Consider the following 27,031-nt stretch of genomic DNA (forward strand, 5'->3'; position numbering starts at 1 on the left):
GAGTCGTGAGTTCGTGGAATGCCCTGCCAGTAGCAGTGGTGGACTCTCCCTCATTATGGGCATTTAAGCGGGCATTGGATAGGCATATGGAGGATAGTGGGCTAATGTAGGTTAGGTGGGCTTGGATCGGCGCAACATCGAGGGCCGAAGGGCCTGTACTGCGTTGTATTCTTCTATGTTCTATGTTCTATGTCAGACTGTGAACCTTAGTATAAAAAGCCGTTCAAGCCTGCTCTGGCATTTGTTACAATCATGGCTGAACTCATCTCAGCCTCAACTCCATTTTCCTGTCCATTGTCCATAACCCTTCAACACATTATTTATTAAAAACCTATCCGTCTTCTACTCAATGTCAGCATCCTCCGCACTCTGGAGTAATGAATTCCATAGATTCACGACCCTTTGAGAAAAATAATTTCAGCTCATTTCTGTTATAAATCTACTACTCCTTATCCTAAAACTATAACCTCCCATGCTAGATTACCCCACATGAGGAAGCACCTTTCTGCGACTACCTCGTCAAACCTCTTTAGCATCTTATATACAACAATCAGATGAGAGAAAAGGTAGCAGTCTGGGCAAGAGGCGTATTTTATGTTTCCCTTTCAAGAATACACAAGAATAGGGGTTAAATGCCAATTTAATCGTGGTTGGTGTGCACGTGGATGAAGATGTGCTAGTGAACTAAAGTGCTCATGTGTGCCAATGAGGTGAGCTCCTTACGTGTACTATCCTGAATTCAAACATCTGTGTGCTGTGATGATCACAATCAAATAACTGCCCACTAGTTATCACTACGTTGTAAGGAAAGGACTCTCACTTTGTCCCCTAGAAATCAACTAACAAGCAAGCCAGTCAAAAATAAACAGGACAGAAAGATTTCAAATAACCTGGAAAGCTAGGAATGTAGAAATTAATTGTTCAACTATCAACATTCCATTATTTAATCTTCATGAAGGACCCATAGTGTCTGATCCATATCTGTAATTTTAACTTCTTTTGTATTAACTTTTCAGTTTTAATCTGTGTGTATATGTGTTACATTATTATGTCTTCTTGCAATTAGTAATTAATAAACTCACTCATTCATTAACTCTAGAAAGGCTGGTTAAATTGGTTCCTTTTAAATATAAATTCATTTGGTCTGGGAGAAATGCACAAGGAAAGGGATCCATTGTAAATTAATTTTTCTGCAACCAACTGAAGGGACGAGTGAACAAAGAAGTGGAGCCAATTCATCCTACCTCACCTAGGAACTTGACAGTTTAGAGTATCTTGTTCAGAATTGTAATAACTTGGGGAATCAGACTTGGGATCTGGTCATGACAGGAGGTCTACTCATGGATCTAATGCAGTGAGCTCAACATTTTTTCTGGCAAAATATTTTATATTTCATTCTTGCTTTGTCCCTGTGTGTGATGACATTGCAGTGGCATACGGACAAAGAATATTTGAGACGTAAAGTGTATTGTTAGATACGTTAAGCCAAATGATGTAACATCGTTGACCACAAAACACTTATTAGCAATTCTGAGGTTGCGTAAAATGCTAAAGAAGTAATAGTTATTATTTTTCTTTCCTCCTTTCATTCAAAAAAGAGTATTTAAAGGTGAATTAGACATGTACATGAGGGAAAAAGGAAGAGAACAGAACGCTGTTAGATTTAGATGAAGTAGTATGGATGGAGCATAAGCAGCCAGACAAACCCAGGAGGTTAAATAGTTTTGTTTTTGTGCTGTTAATTCAATGTAATTTTTAAGTCATAAAGAATTAGGATTTCAAGTTCATAACTTCAAAGATTTTGGATAAATAATTCAATAAGTGTTTTCAAACATTACAATTTGATGTCACGAGGAAATTAAACATACTTTGAGTGAATATCTGTAACTGCTGTAGTAGCAAAATAAAACATTACCTGCAGACTGAGTGCTAGTTATCCCGCAGGGCAGATCATTCCTATTTGCCAGACGGCTGATGTTCCCTTTGAATATAAAATGTAACACAATGAAGTAATTAAAGCACTTAAATGAGCTATTCTTGAAATAAATTAGGGAGGAGAAGAAAGTTTCTCCCTAGTCTCCTCACGTTTTCAAACAACTGAAGCAAACGATAGTGAAATTCACATCTAAAGAACTTCCTCTAATGCCTCTGGTCATTGCACCTTCTCTATTAATTTCACCAATACTCTCAAATTATAAATGCAAAACTACCCGCAATAATAATAATAAAAGGGTGGTTTGCAACACCTACAGGCATTATATAATACTTTTGATGTCGTAAACATCCCAAGGCAGATCAAATTAAGGTTGGCAGTGAGCCAACAAAGTGACTTTTGGACAGGTGGCTAAAGAGAGAGTAGGGTTTTAAGCAGCATCTTAAAGGTGGAAGGGCACAGAGATTTGGGAACATATTTCCTGGTTTTCAATATTAAAACACAAGGGATTATTTGTAATGTCAATGCCAGTTAATATCTTCACAACTAATTGGTGATAAGTCTGTTACATTAATCTTTAATAATATTCACCAGCATCAGGAGGCATTAGGCCTTCACAACAGTTTCCTACAGGTCAAGGGATTTAGTAGTATTTCTTTCAGCAGAAGAATCCTCTGAAATCAACTGCTCTGTCAGAAAATGGTTGACCTTTCAAATGGGTAAAGAGTAGCTGTGTTTGCTAAGTCTAGTGAAATTATGAACATTCATGTTGAATATACTGATGATTTAATTATACGTGGAGTTACCAAAGCAATTTTCTTGTTTTGGTGATCTGTATCCATCAACACATCACAGCTCTATTTATCATTGGCTGCATCCCTTTATGAAGTCCTTTGATTGGCCTAAGGACCAGAAGGAAAATAATTGACATTTTCTGAGAATTCCATTGACTATTCCAGAGTGAAAATGTTTACAAAATGCGAGTGCGATTCCTAGTTAGTGCCAGAATAAAACTCTGAGTAGTTACAATGTAATTTGATGTTAAATACAAAATTGGTACAATACTAAAGGTTATTTCATTTAAGAACCAGTATACATTTAGTCTTGGATTAGTGTGTGTCGTTATCATCAGCATTGGATTAAATCAGCAAGATTTTGATTATTTGAATAGATGTTTGAAAGTTGCAAGTTAGCATTTATTTATGTCAGTAAGCTTCTTAATTTTTGATTTTTATTTTGCCCATTAATTGCATGTGGTACTATTTTCTTCATTGCCTAATATTCTACACCAGTCTCAATACCCTAGTTACTCCTCTAACCTCCTATGTACTATTCTAGACTCTACGTACTCATATATGGTGCTAGCTCTGAGTCCACAGTGTTCTGCTGTAGACTGTGAATCCAGTCTTTTGCCCCAGTCTCTAAATAAAAATCAGAAGAACTGCTGTTGCAGAAAGAAAAATAGAGATTGCTGGAAAAGCTCAGCAGGTCTGGCAGCAATATAGAGAGAAATCAGTGTTAACACTTCAGGACAAGTGGCCCTTCCTAGAACAGTTGACCTAAAATGTTAACTCTGATTTCTCTCCACAGACCTGCGGAGCATTTCCAGCGATCTCTATTTTGGTTGCTCCAATCTCTACTGTACTGCAACAGCTCCAAGTAATAATCTGCTACATTCTCTTGAGTTAAGACAATGCCTTCAATATGTTACCTCAGCTCTTAGTTCCCATGTGCTACACCTGGTTTTGATCCTCAATATTCTTCTCTAGCCTCTGACTCACAGATACTTAGCTTCTTCTGTGTTCCTTCTTAAAACCAGAAAAAGCTGAAAAGAGCAGATTAAATTTAATGCAGACAAGTGTAAGGTGATACATTTTTGGAGGACCTGTGATTCATGTACATTGATCTTTGAATCTGGCAGGACCTACTAAGGAAGAGATTAGCAAAGTTTATGAGATCTTCATAAATTGAAGTACTGAGTGCACTACAATCTGTCTTCTGAAACCCCCCTCCCTGGCTCCTCCAAGCTGATGTCTAACAACAAATGTGAGGAGCTCATGGATTTCTTGTCATGAAGAATAAGACCATCCAACCAGTTCCCATTGTCACTTCACTTTTTCTTCCAGGTCACTTCCTCTAAACCTTTGCCCCCTGCCATGGCCCTGATATCACAACATCCTGTCATTTATTTTCTGGGTCTTCTGTGTAGTCTCTAAGCTTTATTTGGGACCCAACTCCTGCTCCATTGACCATATTCCAGCAATACTGTTGAGCATCTAGCCTCTCTACCTGGCCCCCTGTAAACTAATATTGTTAAAAGTTCTCTTTTTCAGACATTGCTCACCTCTCCTTCAAAGAGATTTTCTCCCCCTTCCCTAAAGAAAACCTAATTCTCGACTTCTCTGCCCGGCAAAATATTGCCTCATCTCCAATCTCCTTTTCCTCTTCAACATGTTGTCAAATTTAAAATCAGTTCAACTCTTTCCCAATGTTCCATGTCTGAATTGTCATAATTCAGTTTCTTCCTCTGCCACAGTATGAAAATGAGTCACATCAAAATCCCAAGTTGTACCTTATGTGACTGTGACAAAGTAAACTACCTTTGTGCTGGTTCACCTGACTAGAACCATTGACATAAATGACCATGACATACTCCTCCATTATCACTCCATTGTCATCCTGTCATCCAATGGGGAGGGGGGAGGTGTAATGCATATTACAAGGATGCAAACAAGGACAAATGTAAACCTTGCTCCACCAAGTAATAATGTCAGGACTGATCTAATTTAACCTCAACTCTACTTTTCTGGATCTCCCTGCTAACTTTTCCAACCCTTGGTAATCAGGAATTTTCCATTCCAGCCTTAAAAATATTGAAAGGCCACTGCCTTTTGACGAAGGGATTTCCAAACACTCAACACCCTCTCAGTGAAAAAAAAATTCTTCATCTTGGTCTTAAATGAGCAATCCCTTCTTTTCAACCTATGACCCCAACTCCTAGATTCTCCCACAAGAGAAAACATGCTTTTGACATCGCCGGCTTCAGGGCGCACTGTATGGGTAAGGAGGTGAAGGGGACCAATGCTGTGAATGTAGGCTGGAGCATGTGATGCAGAGGGAACACGATGCATGGGATATGGTGTGCTGCAGGAGGGAAGATAGATGATAGGCATGGCCTTGACAGACAGCAGTGCAGCATGCTGGAGGGTATCATCAAATGTTAGTCATGGGCTCACGGGTAGACAAGATATTGGAGTCTCAATTTGAGGTGATAGTGAGGACACCCAGGGTTTCAGTTGAGATGCATATGGTTTGGGGAGAGGGGGATATGATGACAAGGCTGAGCCTGGTACTCACAGTGTCCAGCATGACCTGTGCTGCCGTCTATGATCTGTGGATTGCTAAAAAGAGACTTGCAAATAGAAAATGGCTGCAAACACACTCAGTTCTGTGGAATGGGAGATTTTTCAAGTACCAATTGTATCAATTATGCACGTGCAAAGTGAAGGTTCACACTAGTTTCATTGATATCATGTGTGCATGTGAAACGCATGCAGAATGTAAGTATTTAGGGTGCAAACGCAGGTCACAGGCAATGTTCACTATGTCCTTGGTTCTTGAAAATCGCAGATAGACACCACCATGCAGCATAACTATCACAGACAACCTTAAAAGAGGCCCCTGTAGCCCACAATCAACATAATTAATGCAAAACCTATAAAGGTGTAAATATGATTCCTCAGCTGTAAGCAAAATGTAAGAACCCCCATTATGCAATGATGCCTTTCATGAGTGATGTGATGCTGGGGAGAGGGGTTCAATGCTCATGCAGCATTTATACTCTGTTATTATCTCTTTGCTACATGAGCAGTAGAACATTTGCCAAACTAAAATCCTATGTAGAACTATCAAAAATCTGTTATTCGACAACTCTCCCTATTGGAATGCAACATGTTTCATTCTATGGAGAACCACTGGCTCTCATTTGTACGGGATGCGATGCTGATTATTCTCATTGGTACAAACCTGTTCTGTTCCAAATGTTCACGGCACAGATTTACTGTAGGCATGACTGATGGACCCTGCCATAGCAGGAGTTATTATTGCAATTGCTGCCATGCAACAACAGTGAAGGGAGATGAAAGAGCAACAAACGGGCCAGCATGCCCTGGACCGGCAGCAATCTACAAGGAAAACTGAACAGCATCCACCACATGAGGAGGTCCAGAGTCAGAGACAGAGGAGGGCCTCAAGACATTTCCTCCAGATGAGTGAGCTGCAATGTCAGCGCAGGCTAAGGATGAGCGGGGAACTCTGACCGAACTATCACAGATGCTGGAGTGGGCTCTACAACCTGAAGTACTGGGTGGCCATCCTATTCTGTTTGCTGAAAAGGTCACAGCTACATTGACTTTCTATGTGACTGGGGACGTCGGTGGGAAGTCTCAATTGTCCACCCACAATTGCATCAAGAGTGATGCCATTTAAACCTGATCAGACTGGTTCATTTTGTTTGGTGGCAAGGTCAGTGCTGCAATCCAGACAACAAGTTTCAGCAACATAGCTGACTTCCCCAGTTGGAGGGCGCAATTGACTGAATACATCACACTGAGATGGCCATATCACAATGCAGCTGAGTTCATCCATGGGAAAAGCTTCCATTCCATCAATGTGCAAGTGATCTGTGATCATCGGTATCACATCTTAGAGATTTGCATCTGATATTCTAGGAGCCACCATGACTCTAATCATTGAGAATTTCCTTGCAAGGCTTGTTACTTAAGGACAAGGATTACCCACTGTGACCATGACTGATGACTCTGTTACACAGTCTCCTGACTGAGGATGAGTGTAGATACAATGCTGTCACTCTTCAACCAGGATCATGCTGGAGCAACTGTTAGGCCCACCGATGGTGAGGCCCCATTGCATGGACTGTTCTGGGGGGACCCTGCAGTACACTACTGACACAGTGTGCTGCATAATTCTTGCATGATGTGCTCTGAACAACTGGTGCAGGAAATGAATGGAATGCTGAGGAATTGAGATGGGAGCCTCCTCCGAGGAGAGGATGAGGAGGTGAAGCAGGAGGAACATCACCTGGTGCATGTCAGAGTGCAGCAACGCCAGGCACTCTCAGCCATGCAGGACCTCACTGACACCCAGTTCCAGTCGATGTGAGCTTGGTGCATTGATCATTCATTGACTGTAAAATACTTATTGCTAAGTCTGCAAGCAGTTTTCATTTATATTCCAGGTGAGAAATTCAGCTTCTCTCTGTTTGATTTCTGTTCTGTTTACTTTCTTGAAACAAAAGATTTTTTTTGTATCATTTGAAGTTCTCCTTGTATATGATGGCACCAGAATGAACAATGATAAGAAGCTGGACCACAGAGGTCATTAGGGAAAAAATAGCAATGCCTTACAGAGGGTTGCAAGACGGAATGTACCTATGGGCCAATGAACAAAGAACTGTACGGCACAGCTACAGGCCCTTCGACCCACCAAGACCTCACTAACACCTGATGTCTTTCTCAGCGAAAAACCTTTTGCCTCTACACTCCCCATATCCCTCTATTTCCTGCCTATTCATATATCTGTCAAGATGCTTCTTAAACATTGCTATTGAATTGGCCTCCAACAACACCTCTGGCAGCACAATCCAGGCACTTCCCACCCGCCTCTCAGGTATAAAAAACCTGCCTCTCACATCTCCTTTAAACATATCCCTTTTTACCTTAAATCTACATCCCCTTCTAGGTGACATTTCTACAATGGGAAAAAAAAACTCTGACTATCTATTCTATCCATGCCTTTCATTATGTTGTAAACTTCTATCAGGTCACCCCCTCATCCTTCGATGTTCAAGTGAAAACAAACCAAGTTTGTCCAATCTCTCCTCATAGCTAATACTGCCCAAACCAGGCAACATCCTGGAACATTGTTTCTGTACCCTCTTTAAAGCCTCCATATTCTTCTGATAGTGTGCAATTAGAACTGTACATAATATTCCAAATGTGGCTAAAAACTAAAGTTCTATACAACTGCAACATGACTTGCCAATTTCTATACTCTATGCCCCAACTGATGAAGGGAAGAATGCTAGATACCTTCTTGACCACCTTATCCACTTGTGTTGCCATTTTCAGGAAACTGGACCTAAATGCCTAGATCCCTCTGTGTGTTGATGGTAAATTTGCCATTTACTGTACACTTCCCTCCTGCATGACATCTCCTAAAATGCATCACCTCACATTTGCCCTGATTAAACTTCATCTGCCATTTCTCCTCCCAAGTCTCTATGTCCTCTGGCAATTCTCCTTACTATATAAAGCTCCCCCAATATTTATGTCATCTGCAAACTTACTAATCAGGCTATTTACATTCTTTTCCAAATCTTGATTATCCGGCATTCAATTATCCGATTATCGGATTATCCAATGATTGGCTAAACTATGTTATCAAGCATTCAATTATCCAGAATTTGATTAACCAAACAAAATACTCCCTACCCGTGTCCTTCAGATAATCAAGGTTCCTCTGTAAATACATATTACAAAACAACCAAGGTCCTAGCACTGATCCTAGCGGAACACCACTGGCCAGAACTCTCCAATCTGAAAAACACCCTTCCACTGCTACTCGCTGCTCTCTATGACCAAACCAATTCTGTATCCAGCTTACCAGCTCAGCTTATCCCACATGAGTCCACCTTTTGCATCAGCCTGCCATAAGGGACCTATTCAAAGACCTTGCCAAAGACCTCATTTACTACCCTGACCTCATCAATTATCTTTGTCACTTTCTCAAAAACCTTAATCAAATTTGTGAGACACAGCTTTTGCCAACAAAGCCATGATGCCTATCGCTAATATGTCCATGAACGTGAGTAAATCCTTTCCCTAAGGAACTTCTCCAATAATTTCCTTGGCACTTGTGTGAGGCTCACCAACCTGTGATTGAGTACAGGACAATGATTAGACCACTGTTGGAATATTGGATGCAATTCTGGTCTCCTTCCTATTGAAAAAATGGTGTGAAACTTGAAAGGGTTCAGAAAAGATTTACAAGTATATTGCCAGGGTTGGAGGATTTGAGCTATAGGGAGAGGTTGAATAGGCTAGGGATGTTTTCCCTGGAGCATTGGAGGCTGAGGGGTGACCTTATAGAAGTTTATAAAATCATGAGGGGTATAGATAGGATAAACAAACAAAGTCTATTCCCTGGGATGGGGGCCCAGAACTAGAGGGCAGAGGTTTAGGGTGAGAGAAGAAAGATATAAAAGAGACCTGAGGGGCAACCTCTTCACTCAGAGGTTGGTACGTGTATGAAATGGGCTGCCAGAGGAAGTGGTTGAGGCTAGCACAATTGCAACATTTAAAAGGCATCCAGATGGGTATATGAATAGGAAGGGTTTGGAGGGATATGTGCTGGGTGCTGGTAGGTGGGACTAGATTGGGTTGGGATATCTAGTCAGCATGGACGAGTTGGGACTGAAGGGTCTGTTTCTGTGCTCTACATCTCTATGACTCTCTGACTCTAGTTACCCCAAGAAACATGTTGACTTTTCTCAAGTCTTCTGGGACCTGTCCTGTGACTGAAGAGGATACAAAGATTTCGTGCCAGGACCCAGCAATTTCCTCACCTACCTCCATCAGCATTCTGGGATAGATCCCATCAGCTCCTGGGAACATGTCTACCTTAATGCTTTTCAAAATACGCAACACCTCCTCCTTTTTTTTATTGACTTACCCCAGAATATCAATATACCATTCCTGAGACTCATCATCCACCATGTCCTTCTTCTTTGTGAATACCAATGCAAAGGTTTTGTTAAGGACCTCACCCACTTTCTCCAAATTCCTTAAGTAAGGACATTTCCAGTGTATGGCCAGGCACTTAAGCAGTGATTGGGGTAGGAATATGCTGCTGCATGTGGAAGGAAGTGTTAGGCATGCCTCCCTATGTCTATGCTGTGAGAAACACTGGTTTGTGGCTACTGTGCCACTTCATTGACTTTGAAGGGCATCTCTGAACAGTCAATGTTTGTCTGAGTGCATGGTCAGGATTTTCCAAAATGACACACCAGCAGGGATGACAGTCTAACTGAGGACCTCCCATCGGTGCTCAGTGTTTTCAGAGTATTAGAACTGGGGAGTACTGGTGAGAAGTAGAATTGGGCTAGCACTAGATAAGAGGGGCACTTTAGCAGTGGGGTAAGTTTTTAATGGGTTGAGTTTGGGACAATTGTGCGAAAAAATTAGTGAGGCCTCCTGGAGAGAAATGCTCCATGAAATCTGAGAAAAATGACACTTTTCAAAAATATTGAGAGGTTCAGCCCAATGAGACTGCTGACTGCTTTTAGTGCTATATGTGGTGTGTCAGCCCTTTAGGTTTTAGTATAGAGAAACCAAAAGCAAGCAGTTAGCTTATACTATTACCAGATTCCATCCCTGCCTCAACTCTTCTGCTGTTTAAATCTCACATCTCCATGTCTGTTATCTCCTCTAATCCCACAATCCTCCAAAGTCTGAGCTCCTCTAATTCTGGCCCCTTTAACAATATTTCCTTTTAAGCTGTGAGATCACTCAGAAGTGATCGTCTTCACATTGACTTCTGCTTCTGAAAGTCTCACAGTGACTGGAAAAATTAAAAGCACCACAGATCTTCAATTTCAATTATTCCACTATTCCTTAGTGGGTCTGCTGTCAGCTGGTGAGGCCCATAATACTGGAATTCCTTCCTGAAGCATCTCTTCTCCTTCAAAAAGCTCTTGTAAACCTACAATTTTACCAATGTTTCATTCCTTTGCCCTTATATTTCTCCATGTGGTTCAAGGTCTTTTTTTAATATAATGCTTTTGTGAACTATCTTGAGATGTGGTGTTAAATAAGCACTTGTTGTTGATGATGAATCCTCAACATACTCCTGCAGCCTCTTTTTCTTGAATGAGCTCCTCCAATTTCTTAGAGTGAAACAATTGCAAAGTGCTTATGGACAAGCTTTGAAAGATTCAATTTTAACTGTTTTCACAAGGGTCACGAGGAAATGTCAACTTCAAACTGATTCATTTGGAACATCTGTCAGTTCTTAGGGATTGAATTTTATTGTGAAAAATATACAGAGATGAAAATGTGTGGAAAATGTCTTTTTCGAGAGAGTACCTTACGGTAGAATTTCCTTTTCCTGCAGATAAAATTGTTTTTGAGAGACTGAGCTGCACATTTAGCACCTATTTAAATAAAAGCAAGAAGGATGCTGAAAATCTGAAATAAAAACAGAAAATTCCAGAGAAACCCAGCAGGTCTGGCAGCAGTGCTATAATAAAAACAGAAACTCATATTAACTCTGTTGCTTTCTCCACAGATGGTGCCAGACAGGCTGAGTTTCTGCCTCATTTTCTGCTTTATTATAGCACCAATTCAATACTACCATTTTAAAGGGTAGAAATACAAAGAATATAATGCACTTGTATCAAATTTCATTCTTGTTACCTTTCAGGCTGTGTGTCACTCTTTTGTTAAAACAGAGAAGAAACGAACTTGAAGCGCTCAGTGTTCACATGGTAACAACCTCAACAGTAACTGCTACTATTAGGTGTACCATGGTAGTATTGTTTCCTGGTGTGGTGAAATACCAATAAATATTGCTCATGAATTAACTGTTTTAGTTGCTAGAGAGATCAGAATGGTTTTAGTTTAAAGTGTTCCTTAGCAACACTTCCCCTGGTGAAACAAAAGAAATGAAAGAGAGAAAAATTAAAATAAAATAACAGGAGATAACGAAATTTACTAAAAGGGGAGAATCAAAGAGTGAGAGAGGAACTAGAGGTAAGAGAAAGTCAGAAAAAGTAATTGGAGGGGATAAAATGTACTTTTTTCTGACTTTCCTCTCTTCATTTATAAGTTTTTTTTAAATCAATGATAACACACACAATAGCTTATTATACAAATGTAATCTTAAATAACAGGCATAAACAGATTTGCGGTCATAGAGGGATAGCTATAGTTAAGCCTGTTCCTGTTTAAATTGCGCATTGATCCATGCATTCTTTTAATCACAATCACAATAGTGAGCTGGCTAGGAAACCTAGCTGATGATTCGCTTCCTGATAACTGAAACTAATATAACACCATTAATCTAATTGAAGTTATGTAATTTGAGCCAAATCAGTCATCAAATGTATGGCTAACTTTAGCAATATTTTACATTTATTTGCTGACCTATTGTTGCATATTGACAAAAGTATTCTGTGTTTGAATTTGTAATACAAAATGAACTGCCCTGAAAACTTGCATCATACTAGTGGTGTATTTACAGTATATATAATAGATTGTACCTTCAGGATATGTGGCATAAGTGGTGTCTATCAATACTACTCTACAACAAAGTTAAAAATCACATAACACCAGGTTATAGTCCAACAGGTTTAGTTGGAAGCACTTCTTCATTAGGTGGTTGTGGAGTATAAGATCGTAAGACACAGAATTTATCGCAAAAGTTGACAGTGTGATGCAGCTGAAATGATACATTGAAAACGACCTGTGAGAGGGTGCATGTGCACAACCATCACCAGCCAGGAGGGTTCTCTCCCAGGGGGGAGCACTTCAGCGGTCCGGGACATTTGGCCTTGGACCTTCGGGTGACCATCCTGCAAGGCGGACTTTGGGTCAGGCAACAACGCAAAGTGGCCGAACACACACACAACACACACATACACACACACACTCTCACAGACACTCACATTCTCCACCACCCCACCACACATATACACTTTTAAGTTTGTGAGGTGAATTTGTACTTGCAAAATTATATTTTATTTTACTCAACATGAATCCATGTAAGTTTCTGTAAATCTCTTTTTTAGAAATAGAATCAGTCTGAAAATTGGGGTACAAACAGACAGACTTAAACCTCACACCTTCAATGCATTGTCTGAGCTGACAGCATCTTTTGTTAAATTTCACGTGAGGATGTAATTTTTAAAAATGTTCTGAGATTTACATATGACAGAACTGAAACCAACATGGTCATTCGAAAAGATGAGAGACTTCACAAAAACCCAGGTCTTTTTCATTACATCATCTCAGTTGCATCACACTGTAAACTTTCGCTATAAATTCGGTGTTTTACAATCACAACCACCTGATGAAGGAGCAGCGCTTCGAAAGCGAGTGCTTCCAAATAAACCTGGTGTTGTGTGACTTTTCACTTTGTACACCCCAGTCCAACTCTGGCACCTCCAAATCACTCTACAACAAAATTCACAAGCTAACTGTGACAATCTACTAAGCTGTTAAAAATTAGTTATTAATGCTGAACCTATCAACCCATCAAAACATGACTGACACACTAGTTGCTGTGCCATTTGCAGACATGCTGATAATGGCCTGAGCAAATGGACCAGGGAGAAGTAGGAATTTGTATCGATTTATCATGCATAGGATCTGCTGGCACTGACCTTTATTTCCACATCTTTTTATCTTCTTACCGTTACTTGCTAACAACTTCATATTTCATGGGTCACGTAAGATAATAGTAGAAAATTATATGTTTGTGCCTTATTTATCGTTTCTGGTTTAGAGTTATGTTAGGTGTCAGGATGGCTTTGTGGGTGAGAGTCTCACCGCAGAGCTTGTGAAATCAAACTACATATCAGAGATGTAAGAGCAAAATCTAGGTCAATGCATAATTGAGGCAGTGCTGCATCACTGGAGGCTCCATCTTTCAGATGAGATGTTAAAACAAGTTTCTGGCTGCTCTCTTGAGCAGTTGTAAAGATTCAATGATACAATTTTGGAGAAGAGAAGAAATTCCCTACCCCCAGCGTCAACCAATACAAATACAAATTAGCAAGAAAAAAACAATAGACCTGAGGATTGGGAATAGTTTAGAAATCAGCAAAGAGGAACAAACGAATAGGTTAAGAAGTAAAAATAGAGCATGAGAGTAAACTTGTAGGGAATATAAGAACTGGCTGTAAAAGTTTCTGTAGATATATAAAGAAAGATTGTTGAAAACTGATATTGGTCATTTACAGTCAGAAACACAAGAATTTATAATGGAGAATAAGAAATGGTTGAAATGTTAATTTCTTACTTTGCTTCTGTCTTCACAAAGGAAGATACAATTAATATACAGAAATAATTAGGAGCACAAATTTTAGTGAGTGGGAGAAACTGAAGAAAATCTGGATTAGTCAAGAAATTGTGTTGGAGAAATTAATGAGATTGGAGTCTGATAAAATTATGTTGCCTAATAATCTATATCCCAGAGTACATAAGGAAGTAGCCCTAGAACAGTGAATCCATTGATAATTATCATCCAAGATCCTTTAGGTTCTGGAACAGTTTCTACAGATTGGAGGGTATCTAATGTAACCCCACAAATAAAATTAGATTAGATTTCCTAAGGTGTGGAAACAGGCCCTTTGGCCCAACAAGTCCACACCGACTCTCCGAAGAGTAACCCACCCAGACCCATTTCCTTCAGACACTACGGGCAATTTAACATGGCCAATTCACCTGACCTGCACATCTTTGGACTGTGGGAGGAGACCGGAGCACCCGGAGAAAACCCACGCAGACACGGGGAGAATGTGCAAACTCCACACAGATAGTCGCCTGAGGTTGGACACGAACCTGAGACCCTAGAGCTGTGAAGCAGCAGTGTTAACCACTGAGCCACCTGCTGTCCCATAAAAGAGGGAGGCAGAGAGAAAACAGGGAATTATAGTCTAGTCGATAGTGGGGAAGATGCTAGAGTTCAATATCAAGGATTTTGTAGCAGAGCACTTAGAAAACAGTGGTAGAATCCAAAAAGGAAATCATGCTTGACCAAATTACGAGAATCTGTCAAGGATGTAACTAGTAGAGTTAATCTGGGGAACCAGTGGATGTAGTTTATTTGGATTTTCAGAAGGTATTCCACAAAGTGGAATTAGGGAAGTGTATTGATATGGATAGAAAATTTGTTGCTGGAAAAGCGCAGCAGGCCAGGCAGCATCCAAAGAGCAGGAGAAGCTCTGATCTCCAGCGTCTGCAGTCCTCACTTTCTCCTAGAGAATTTGTTGTCAGAAAGGAAGAGTAGAAAAATGGATCTTTTTCTAAATGACAGGAAGTGATTGGTAGGGTACCAGGATCCCAACTATTCACAATGGACATTTGTTATTTAGATGAAAGAACTAAACATAATATCTCAAAATTTGCAGAAGACACAAAGCTGGGTAGCAGAGTACGATTTGAGGAGGATGCAGAGATGTCGCAGTGTGATTTGGACATGTTGTGTGAGTGGGCAAGTGCATGGCAGATGAAGAATAATGTGGACAGATGTGAGGTTATCCTCTTTGGTAGTAGAAATAGGAAGGCAGATTATTATTTGAATGGCTGTAAATTGGAAGAGGGGAATGCTCAATAAGACCTGCATGTTCAGTGCACAGTCTCTGAAAGTAAGCACACAGCTGCAGCAGGCAGTAAAGAATAGTGACAGGCTTTGAGTACAAGAGTAAGGATGTCCTGCTACAATTACACAGGGCATTGGTGAGACCACAATTGTATCGTACATAGTTTAGACCTGCTTTTTTGAGGAAGAATGTGCTTGCTAAATAGGGAGTGCAATAAAGTTTTACCAGATTCATTCCAGAACTGACGTCTAAGGAGAGATTGAGTCAGTTTGGATTGTATTCACTGAATGTATGAGAATAGGGGGGTGGAATTCTCATCGAAACCTATAAAATTCTAAAAGGACTAGTCAGGTTAGATGCAGGAAGAATGTTCCCGATGTTGGGGGAGTTCAGAACCAAGCTGTTACATCATTTTAACGGTAAGTGGTGAAACTTTCAGGACTGAAATGAAAAGAAATTTCTTCAGCCAGAGACTGGTGAACCTGTGGAACTCACAACCACACAACATGGTTGAGGCCAAAATTAAGAAAGAGTTAAGTAGAGTTCTTGTGGCTGAAGTGATCAAGGTAAATGAGATATTAAGTTTGATAATCAGCCATGACCATAAAGAATGGTAGAGCAGGCTCAAGGATTGAATGGCCAACTCCTGCTCCTATCTTCTATGTTTCTATATCACTAACACAGATTCTCTGGTTGTGATCACATTGCTGTTTCTGCAAATTTAGCCTGTATAAATTGGCTGCTGCATTTTCTATGACATCTACACTTGAGAAGCATTTTGTTTTAGCTACGTAGCAATTTTGGAAGTCCTGAAGGCTTAACAGTCTCCCTTTCCTTTATAATGCAATGGGAGTTTGCCACGCCATAAAGTAACAGAACATAATTCGCTGCTGCTGATGACCCGCAGTGCCTCATGGATGACAGTTCGAGTTACGAGAACATCCTGAAGTCTGTCCATTTAGCACAATGGCAGTACCAGCCTTGGCTATCTATTTCCCCTACCTGGATTTATCTAGGCAATAAGTTCGGAGTTATCTTTGGATGATGTGTCACATTGTAATGAAAGTTAGACAAACAAGTTACGGTTATGAAGAAATAACATCCAGAAACATCAGCATGATTAAAACAATTGGCAAAAAAAATCAGCATGTCTGTAACAGTAGGTAAATGGTGGCTCATCAAACTGGAGGATGGTACACATTGGTGTTTCCCAAGATTCAGCACTAGGAACATTGTTTTATACAGTCTTCACCCTGGAATACAGAGGAAAATATTGAAACTTGGAGATGTGGCAAACAGTATAGATGATACTAATTAACTGGAACAGAATATAGCAGAATGGGTAGATAAGTGGCAGATGGAATTTAACACAGAATATGTTTCGGTAGAGGAAATAGGAGAAGGAATATAGATTATAAACAAAAACAGAAATTTCTGGAAAGCTCAGCAGGTCTGGCAGCATCTGTAGAGAGAAATCAGAGTTAACAAGTCCAATGAGCGGACCAATGGTAGCCAGGAAAATGTTTTTTTATGCAAAATATAGGGTGTGGGGAGAAGGGAGGGTGTAAATGAAAGGTGAAGGTAGGGCCCAAAGGGGGAGAAGAACAGTTGGACAGACAAAGGAATGGATAACAATCAGCCTAGGAGAATGAACAGCTACTACTGGGTACGATTAGTGGCTAACAATGGGTTGTGTGTAATAGCCTGGCGATTACAAGGCCTGGTGTGTGGGGATTGCGGTAAGAATATGGGAAAAGGTGCCGCAAGCCCTAAAATTGTTGAACTCAATATTGAGTCTAGAAGGCTGTAGGGTCCCCAAGCAAAAAATGAGGTGCTGTTCTTCCAGCTTGCACTCAGCTTCACTGGAGCACTGCAGCAAACCTGAGACAGAGATGTTATTCAGTTAACAAGGTGGTGTGTTGAAGGACATAGATTACATCTGTCTGTAATAAAGATTATCTCAGCAGAATGAGAATGAAGATTTGGTTGAAAGTCAGACTCCATGTAAAGCAGAGTCAAAGAGTGTGCTGCTGGAAAAGCACAGCTGGTTAGACAGTATCCAAGGAATAGAAGTGTCGGCATTTCGAGCATAAGCCCTTCATCAGGAATGAGGTTTGTGGCCCAAGGGGCCCAATACTGCCTGACCTGCTGTGCTTTTCCAGCACCACACTCTTAATCTCTGATCTCCAGCATCCATAGTCCTCACTTTCTCAAAAGGACATCCAAAACAAAGACAATCCTCCAGTGGAGAAATTATTTGTAGAAAATCAGATTCAAAGTCAATGATCTTCAAACCAAAGACTTGTCAATATTTCCTGTAAGAAGAAAATGTATCTGGAGAAAAATGCAACCTCCAGACCACCAAACTTGTGAAGTCATAGACAGGTGGGGAAATAGGTTAATGGTAAATGCATATAGGTATAGAAATAAATGTAGAAATGTTAACTTTGGAGACAAAGGTTTGGAGTGAAAGTTTGTATATGGTAATAATTATGAAAGAGTTAATATTGAAGTTACATTAACTCCGCCCAATCTGATGATGTCACACAGTATTTGGTTACAGAATCAGGCAGTCTTGCATGAGGTCCTGACGAAAACAGACATATCATTTCTGGTTCCAGATAGTTGTAATCATACTAGCTAAGTGGACATTAATTGCACCCATTGCTATCACACAGAATTATACTTGTTCTGTAAGCCACAAGCTCTTTTTTTTTAAACTCGCTAGTAGTCTATCTTGTACCACTGATATTTAGTCAGGCCCTTAGACATAGCATAGAAAAGAGAATAGGTGGCAGCGAACTATCCTAATCACAAACCAACAATGGGTTGTTACCCAAAGCACAACACAAAAGTAATGACCTTCAGACTTAGAAATACGGAACAAACTCCTATTAACCTATTTCCCCACCTGTCTATGACTTCACAAGTTTGGTGGTCTGGAGGTTGCATTTTTCTCCAGATACATTTTCTTCTTACAGGAAATATTGACAAGTCTTTGGTTTGAAGATCATTGACTTTGAATCTGATTTTCTACAAATAATTTCTCCACTGGAGGATTGTCTTTGTTTTGGATGTCCTTTTGAGAAAGTGAGGACTATGGATGCTGGAGATCAGAGATTAAGAGTGTGGTGCTGGAAAAGCACAGCAGGTCAGGCAGCATTGGGCCCCTTGGGCCACAAACCTCATTCCTGATGAAGGGCTTATGCTCGAAACACCGACACTTCTATTCCTTGGATACTCCAATCTTGTATATAACTCTTAGCAGGAATATATGGAGTTCCATTATTTTCTATTTTTAAAAAAAATTAAGCTGCTTATGAAATTGAATGCAGAAATTTATTTCCTTTAATTTCATACATGAATATTTAAAGTGCTGGTGAATGGAACATATGCTGTTAAACTTAACTTCAACTGTCTAACAATGGACTCACACTAAATGTTACAAATTTGCATTTTTTTTTTAATTTAAAAGTAAGCGTTTTCAATGGCTTATGTGCCAAAAAGGAAAGACATGTTGAGAAGAGTACAGTAGTCATCCCATATTACTTCACTTTAAATATTTGGAATTTAGTTTGAAACAGTTAAGTGCTTTAATCATTTAGAAGTCTGTTTCAAAGGTTTCCTCTAGGTTTTAGGAAACAGTGGCTGCCTAAATCGTAGAGGTCAAGAATTGTTTATCTTGATGATTTGAAATCTACAGAACAATTCATTACAACAACAATGGGGATTGGGAGAATTTTAAAACTCAGAAAAAGACCAATTAATTGATAAAGAAAGAAAAAAACCGAATATGAGAGTAGACTAGCAAGACATTTAATCATATCATTGCAAACTTTGCTAAAAGGAGACAAGAAGTCAAAGTTTTTCATCTTGCACTCATTATAACAAGAATGTATGAAACAGACCTGACAAAAAAAAATACACATTTTATACAGCATGAGAAAAGAGTGCTGATTGGTTGAGACATCATTGGTATGGAACTCCAACAAGAATAATTAACTGTCAATCTTAATTCTCAGATTCTCTTAATTCTAGGCAGATAGATTCTAATAATAAAATAAACAGCAATAATAAATAATCAAGGGGAAATAAGAGAAGAAATAAATACAATAATTATCACTAGAGAAAAAACACTAAAGGAACTTATGGGTCTAAAGACCATAGTTCTCCTAGACCTAATGGGATGCATCCCAGGATATTAAAGGAAGTAGCTACAGAGTTAGTGAATGCACAGGTAGTTATCTTCCAAGAATCCTTAGGTCTGGAAAAGTCCCAGAGGATTGAAAAACTGTCAATATAATACCTCTGTTTTAAAAGCGGCAGAAACAAAAACAGGTTAACTATAAGCCAGCTGGCTTAACATTTGGTACTGTCTACTATAAAGGATGTAATGTGATCAAGCAGAGTCAGGATTGCTTCATGAAAGGGAAGTCATACATGAAAAATGTACTAGAATTTTTGAGGTAATGAAAAGGATAGATAAAGAGGAAGGAGTGGATCTATCATATTTGGATTTTCAGAAGGTATTTGATAAGATTACATGTTCGGCTACGTATTAAGACAAGAGCAAATGACATGAGTATGGGTGGAGGATTGGCTAACTTGGTGAAAATAAAGTTGGGATCAGGCGAACATTTTCAGGTTTACAGGCCTATGACTAGAGCATTGCCAAAGGGATCAATGTTGAGGTCTACATGATTTACAATATATACTAATAACCTGTATGTAAAATGAAAATACTATTGCCAAGTTTGCAGATGATACAAAAAAATGTGCAAAAGACAAATAATGAAAAGACACAGAGTCTGCAGAAGGATATAGAAAGGGTAAGCAAGTGGGTAAAAACTTGGCAGATAGAATATAGTATGGAAAATCTAAGGTTATGCACATTAGCAGGAAGAATAGAGGAGGTGAGTATGATTTAAATGGAGAAAACCTTCAGAACACTACAGAACAGAGGGATTTTTCCTCATCCGTGAATCACAAAAAACTGGAACTCGAGCTCAGCAGGCAATGGGGAAGGCCTTTATTCAAAGAGAATGGACTACAAAAATAAGGAGATTTTGCTGAAACTATTTAAGGCATTCATCAGACCACAGTTAGAATACCATAAACAAATTTGGGCCCCTTCTAAGGAAAGATATATCGGATTGATGGTACCCCAAAGAATGTTCATTAGGCTAATACCAGGTATGGCAGGCCTGTCTTATGAAGGGATGCTAAGTAGGTTGGGTCTGTACTTGGAAGAATGAGGGACGACCTTATTGAAATATATAAGATTCTTAGGGGACTAAACAGGGTAGATATAGAAAGGTTGAAAGAAACACTGAGAATGCTGGAGAAACCCAGCAGGTCTGGTAGCGTCTGTGAAGAAAGAAACAGTTCTGAAGAAGTCAGACCAGAATGGAAACCTTAACTCTGTTTCTCTGTCCACAGATGTTGCCAAACTTGCTGAGTTTTTTCCAACATTCTCTGTATTTGTTTCAGATTTCCTCTATACATAGTATTTTCCTTTTTTTAAGTAGAAACATTGTTTTCCCTTGTGGAACATTCAGACCAGGGGGCATAATCTCAGAATAAGTGTAGAGATGAGGAGAAATTTCTTCTCCCAGACAGTAGTGAATCCATGGAATTCTTTACCTCAGAGGGCTAGAGGTTAGGTCATTAAGTAAATTCAAGGTTGCTGTAGACATATTTTTAATCAAGGGTTCTAGGAAAACAATCAAGAAAGTGGAGTTCTGTCAAAGATCACCCAACACGACCTTATAGAGGTTTACAAAATTATGAGGGGCATGGATAGGATAAATAGACAAAGTCTTTTCCCTGGGGTCGGGGAGTCCAGAACTAGCGGGCATAGGTGTAGGGTGAGAGGGGAAAGATATAAAAGAGACCTAAGGGGCAACCTTTTCACGCAGAGGGTGGTAAGTGTAAGTGTATGAGCTGCCAGAGGATGTGGTGGAGGCTGGTACAATTGCAACATTTAAGAGGCATTTGGATGGGTATATGAATAGGAAGGGTTTGGAGGGATATGGGCCGGGTGCTGGTGGGTGGGACTAGATTGGGTTGGGATATCTGGTCGGCATGGACGGGTTGGACCGAAGGGTCTGTTTCCATGCTGTACACCTCTATGACTTGGAAGCACTACCTGTTGGACTATAATTGGTGTTGCGTGATTTTTTACTTTGTCCACCCAGTCCAATACCAGCTCCGAGGAGAAAGTGAGGACTGCAGATGCTGGAGATCAGAGCTGAAAATGTGTTGCTGGAAATGCGCAGCAGGTCAGGCAGCATCCAAGGAACAGGAGAATCGAACAGAATGAATCCTGAAGAAGGGCTTATGCCCGAAACGCCGATTCTCCTGTTCCTTGGATGCTGCCTGACCTGCTGCGCTTTTCCAGCAACACATTTTCAGCTCAATACCAGCTCCTCCACATCATCATCTCATTGAATAGCACACCTGACTCAAATCTGACTGTCCTACTTCTGCCCCTTCATCTTCGTTTTGAAAATATTTTTATAGGTATGTAATTAGGCACAGATTAGTGGAAATACAGGTTAGCCCATTAGATGCAGAAAGATATGAAATGGGGAATAGGTAAATGGAACAAATAAATAAACATAGGGTAGAATCTTTCCAAACACTTAACAAATGTGGGCAATGTTGAAAAATTTGGAAAAATCATGCAAGAAGTTCAGTTTTGACTTCCTACTAGTTAGGAGCATCAAATTGCATTTTCCAATCAAGTTCCTAATGTTGAGTTAAAAATCTTGCTAGTGAATCACATAGGGGACCATTGCTCATTATCTCCTTAATTACTACCTAAATTTACCTTATTAATATGCAGATTCCTATTCTAACACTGCTGGATAGGAATCATTGTCATCCTTCACTGGATTAATGTGTTGGAAAGCAAGCCTCATTACTCTTGCAGTTGTCACAAAAGTTAAACATTTTTAAAATTATATAAAATCCCCCAATTTACCTGTCTTTTAGACCCAGTTTGACAGAAAATATAGAGCAGGTTTCTATACTTAATAAACATTAGTAGTTATTACAAATAAGTAGATTCTAATTGGAGGTAAACAATTATGAACTGTTCATATATAACTACTAGTAAAAATTCTAACCACTTATGAACTCCCTTAAACACGCACACAGACAGAAACAAGACAAAAAAAAGGGATGTTATGCGTGGAGAGAAGGACTAGAAAGACCATTCAATGGTTCTTGTCCCCATGCTTTGCTGAGATGATCCTTTTGGTTTGATAGGATGCTTCACTTTAATTTTCCTTCTCCAGGTACTTCCATCTGTTTACATGGGTACAGGAAAAAATAATTTGGCTTTCTTCAGGCTTGAGATGGTTATTACTACAGTGCCAAAGGTATTGCTTTTTCCCTCTCAATGATCCAAATCTTTTTCCATCAAACATTCAAACACACAAGATGTTCTGCTATCAGTGAGCCCATCATTGTTGTTGGCAGACCAAGACAACCTTAACTAGACACCATACCACAGATCAATCAGCTACCCAATCTACATATATAATTTGAAGTTGGGGACCAATGTGTCGTGTGTTAAAGTTTGCAAATGACACTAAGATGAGTGGTAGAGCAAAGTGTGCAGAGGACTATGCAACTTTGCAAAGGGACATAGATAAGGTAAGCAAGTAGGCAAAACTCTGGCAGAGGGAGTATCCGTCCTATGCATTAATCCCAGAAGGTTGGTCTGTGAGTCCAACAGATGATTAAGAAGGCAAATGGAATTTTGTCCTTCATTGCTAAAGAGATTGAGCTTAAAAGCAGAGAGGTTGTGTTGCAGCTGTTCAGCTATGCTGATGAGGCCACACCTGGAGTACTGTGTGCAGTTCTGGTCTCCTGACTTGAGAAAGGATGTACTGGCATTGGAGAGGGTGCAGAGGAGGTTCACTAAGTTGATTCCCAAGTTGAAGGGGTTGGCTTATGAGGAGAGATCAAGTAGACTGGGATTATATTCATTGAAATTTAGAAGAATGAGGAGGGATCTTATAGAAACATATAGAATTATGAAGGGAATAGAAGTAGAGAGGATGTTTCCACTGGTGTGTGAAACTAGGAAGAGGGTACAGCCTCAAAATTAGGGGGAACAGATTTAGGTCTGAACTGAGGAGGAACTTCTTCACACAGAGGGTTGTGAATCTGTGGAATTCCCTGCCCAGTGAAGTAATTGAGGCTTCCTCAGTAAATGCTTTCAAAGTTGGATAGATTTTTTTTAACAATAAAGGAATTATGGGTTATGGTGAGAGGGCAGTAAGTGGAGCTGAGGCCACAAAACGATCAGCCGTGATCATATTGAATGGAGGAGCAGGTTCGAAGGGCCAGATGGCATACTCCTGCTCCTAGTACTTATGTTTGTGCTTAGTAATGTTTCCCAGCCATCCTCCTCCTCTAAACAAAAAAAAGGTTCTATGCCCCAGATTGGTAAGGTAACTTGTTTTTTTTATTCTTTGCTTTTCAACTGTCTCTTTGGGAATTTAGAGTAGTAGGAATGGAGGTTAGGGCAATTGAAGGCTCCTCCTGCAGAATGTGGGAGGTAAGGGTCACTACTAGTGGTCCCTGCTGACAGCTTCTGTGGGAAGTGCACCCAACTTGAAACTGCGTTAGGGAACTGGAGCTGGAGCTGGATGAACTTTGGATCATTCGGGAGGTGGAGGGGGTTAGTGAGAGGAGTTACAGGTAGGTAGTCACACCTCAGGTACAAGAAAAAGACAGATGGGTTACGGTCAGGGGAGGGAAAGGGAACTGACAGGAAATGTAAGGATCCCCTGTGGCCCTTCCCCTCAATAACAAGTATACTGTTTTGAATACTGTTGGGGGTGGGGGGAACTTACCAGGGGTAACCCATGGGGTACAGGTCTCTGGCACAGAGTCTGTCGCTATTGCCCAGAAGGGAAGGGGGGAAAAGGAGTAGAGCATTAGTCACTGGGGACTCCATAGTTCGGTCGAAAGAAACAGGTTCTGTGGGAATGAGAGAGACTCACGGTTGGTGCGTTGCCTCCCAGGTGGCAGGGTTCATGATGTCTCTGATTGTGTTTTCGGGATCCTTGATGGGGAGGGGAAGCACCCCCAAGTCGTGGTCTACATAGGCACTAAAGACATAGTTAGGAAAAGGGATGGGGATTTAAGGCAGAAATTCAGGGAGCTAGGGTGCAAGCTCAGAACTAGAACAAACAGAGTTGTTATTTCTGGTTTGTTGCCCATGCCACATGCTAGCGAGGCGAGGAATAGGGAGACAGAGGAGTTGAACACGTGGCTACAGGGATGGTACAGGAGGGAGGGTTTCGGATACCTGGATAATTGGAGCTCATTCTGGGGTAGGTTCCACCTGAACCAGAGGGGTACCAATATCCTAGGGGGAAAATTTGCTAATACTTTTCAGGAGGGTTTAAACTAACTCAGCAGAAGGATGGGAACCTAAATTGTAGTTCCAGGATGTTCAGAGTAGGAAGGTCAGAAATGAGGTTTCAAGGTCGCAAAAGTGCACTGGCAAGCAGGAAAGTAGTTTGATGTATGTCTACTTCAATGCCAGGAGCATCTGGAATAAGGTCGGTGAACTTGCAGCATGGATTGGTAGGTGGAACTTCAATGTTGTGGCCATTTCAGAGACATGAATAGAGCAGTGACAGGAATGGTTGCCACAGGTTCCGGGATTTAGATGTTTCAGTAAAAACAGAGATGGTAAAAGCAGGGGAGATATGACATTGTTAATTAAGGACAGGATTACGATAGCTGAAAGGACGTTTGTGAACTCGTCTACTGAGGTAGTATGGGTTGAGATTAGAAACAGGAAAGGAGAGGTCACCCTGTTGGGAATTTTCTATAGTCCTCCGAATAGTTCCAAAGATGTAGAGGAAAAGATAGCAAAGATGATTCTGGATAGGAGCGAGAGTAACAGGGTAGTTGTTATGGGGGACTTTAACTTTCCAAATATTGACTGGAAATACTATAGTTCGAATACTTTAGATGGGTCAGTTTTTGTCCAATGTTTGCAGGATGGTTTCCTGACACAGTATGTAGACAGGCCAACAAAGGGCCTGGATTTGGTACTGAGTAATGAACCTGGCCAGGTGCTAGATTTGGAGGTAGGTGAGCACTTTGGTGATAGTGACCACAATTCAGTCATGTTTACTTTCACAATGGAAAGGGATAGGTATATACTGCAGGGCAAGAGTTACAGCTGTGGGAAAGGTGATTATCATGCGATTAGACAAGATTTAGCATGCATAGGATGGGGAAGGAAACTGCAGGGGATGGGCACAATTGAAATGTGGAGCTCAATCAAGGACATATGTCAGAAGTAGTTTATTTACTCAGAGAGTAGCAGGGACGTGGAACACGCTGCCTGCAAAATAGTCAACTCGCCAACTTTAAGGGCATTTAAATGGTCATTGCATAGACATATGGATGAAAATGGAATAGTGTAGGTTAGATGGACTTCAGATTGGTTCCACAGGTCATCGAGGGCCGAAGAGTCAGTACTGCGCTGTAATGTTCTATGTTCTATGTCTCTTTTGTTATTTACAGCAGAGTACTGTCAAGTTCCAAGAAAGTCAGGAGGCCACAGCAAATATTTTATTATGGAAAAAACTCCAAAGAACTGCAGTTGCTGGAAATCAGAGACAAAAACAGAAATTGCTGAAAAACCTCAGGCAGCATCTCAGGAGAGAAAACAGAGTTAACATTTTGTGACCAGTGACTCTTCTTCAGAACTGACTGTAGCTTTGAAAACGTTGGTATACATGCTAGAGAAAGGGTTGGAGGGAGGGAGAAGAAGTAAATGATAAAGAAGGCAAAAGTCAGAGATGGACCAGATGAAGGTGAGAGCACAGTGAAAATTGGAAGCAAAATTGATAAACATTTCCGATTCTGGGTGAGAGAGGTAAGCAACACTGATGATGTCATTGGCATACCAGAGAAAAGGTTGTCCGAGCTTCATACCCTGCTTCCAGTAAACACTCTATTCCATTCTCCCAGTTCTTCCATTTCTGTCACATCTATTCTGATGATGCCAACTTTGACAAGGGGGCCTCTGGAATGCCTACTTCCTTTGTTTGATGATTCCAGTTATTGGTCACTCATACACGCCGGCCCCCTACCCAACTCCTACTTTCGCATATATACCAACCTTTTCCAAGCTACAATCAGTTCTGAAAAACAAGGTCACTGGACCTGAAACATTGGCTCTGCTTTCATTCCACAGATCTGCCAGAACTGCTGAGACGTTTCCAGTGATTTCTGCTTTATTATGAAGATATTTACTCTACAGGCACCAGGGTGAGACTAAGTTGTTTCCCAGCCAACAGTGGACAATAATGTCATCATTAAAGTGACCGTCCACCATATTTACACAAATACACAAGTATTTCTTCTGATACCGGGCTAGTTTCTTACAGAGCTGAAAATGTGTTGCTGGAACAGCGCAGCAGGTCAGGCAGCATCCAGGGAACAGGAGAATCGACGTTTCGGGCATAAGCCCTTCTTCAGGAATGAGGAAAGTGTGTCCAGCAGGCTAAGATAAAAGGTAGGGAGGAGGGACTTGGGGGAGGGGCGTCGGAAATGTGATAGGTGGAAAAAGGTCAAGGTGAGGGTGATAGGCCAGACTGGGGTGGGGGCGGAGAGGTCGGGAAGAAGATTGCAGGTTAGGAAGGCGGTGCTGA

The 27,031-nt window shown here is 40.5% G+C and overlaps 1 long non-coding RNA gene across 1 annotated transcript in view; it reads right to left on the bottom strand.

Annotated features, from left to right (window-relative positions):
- Window positions 1-27,031, bottom strand: part of LOC122564352 — a 100,743-nt gene that overhangs the window by 59,335 nt on the left and 14,377 nt on the right. The window contains exon 2 of the long non-coding RNA XR_006315886.1: window positions 1,916-1,981. This is a non-coding gene — a long non-coding RNA (uncharacterized LOC122564352). The remainder of the gene's footprint in view (window positions 1-1,915; window positions 1,982-27,031) is intronic.

The sequence above is a fragment of the Chiloscyllium plagiosum genome, chromosome 29, assembly GCF_004010195.1.
Source record: "Chiloscyllium plagiosum isolate BGI_BamShark_2017 chromosome 29, ASM401019v2, whole genome shotgun sequence".
In the NCBI taxonomy this organism is placed as follows: domain Eukaryota; kingdom Metazoa; phylum Chordata; class Chondrichthyes; order Orectolobiformes; family Hemiscylliidae; genus Chiloscyllium; species Chiloscyllium plagiosum.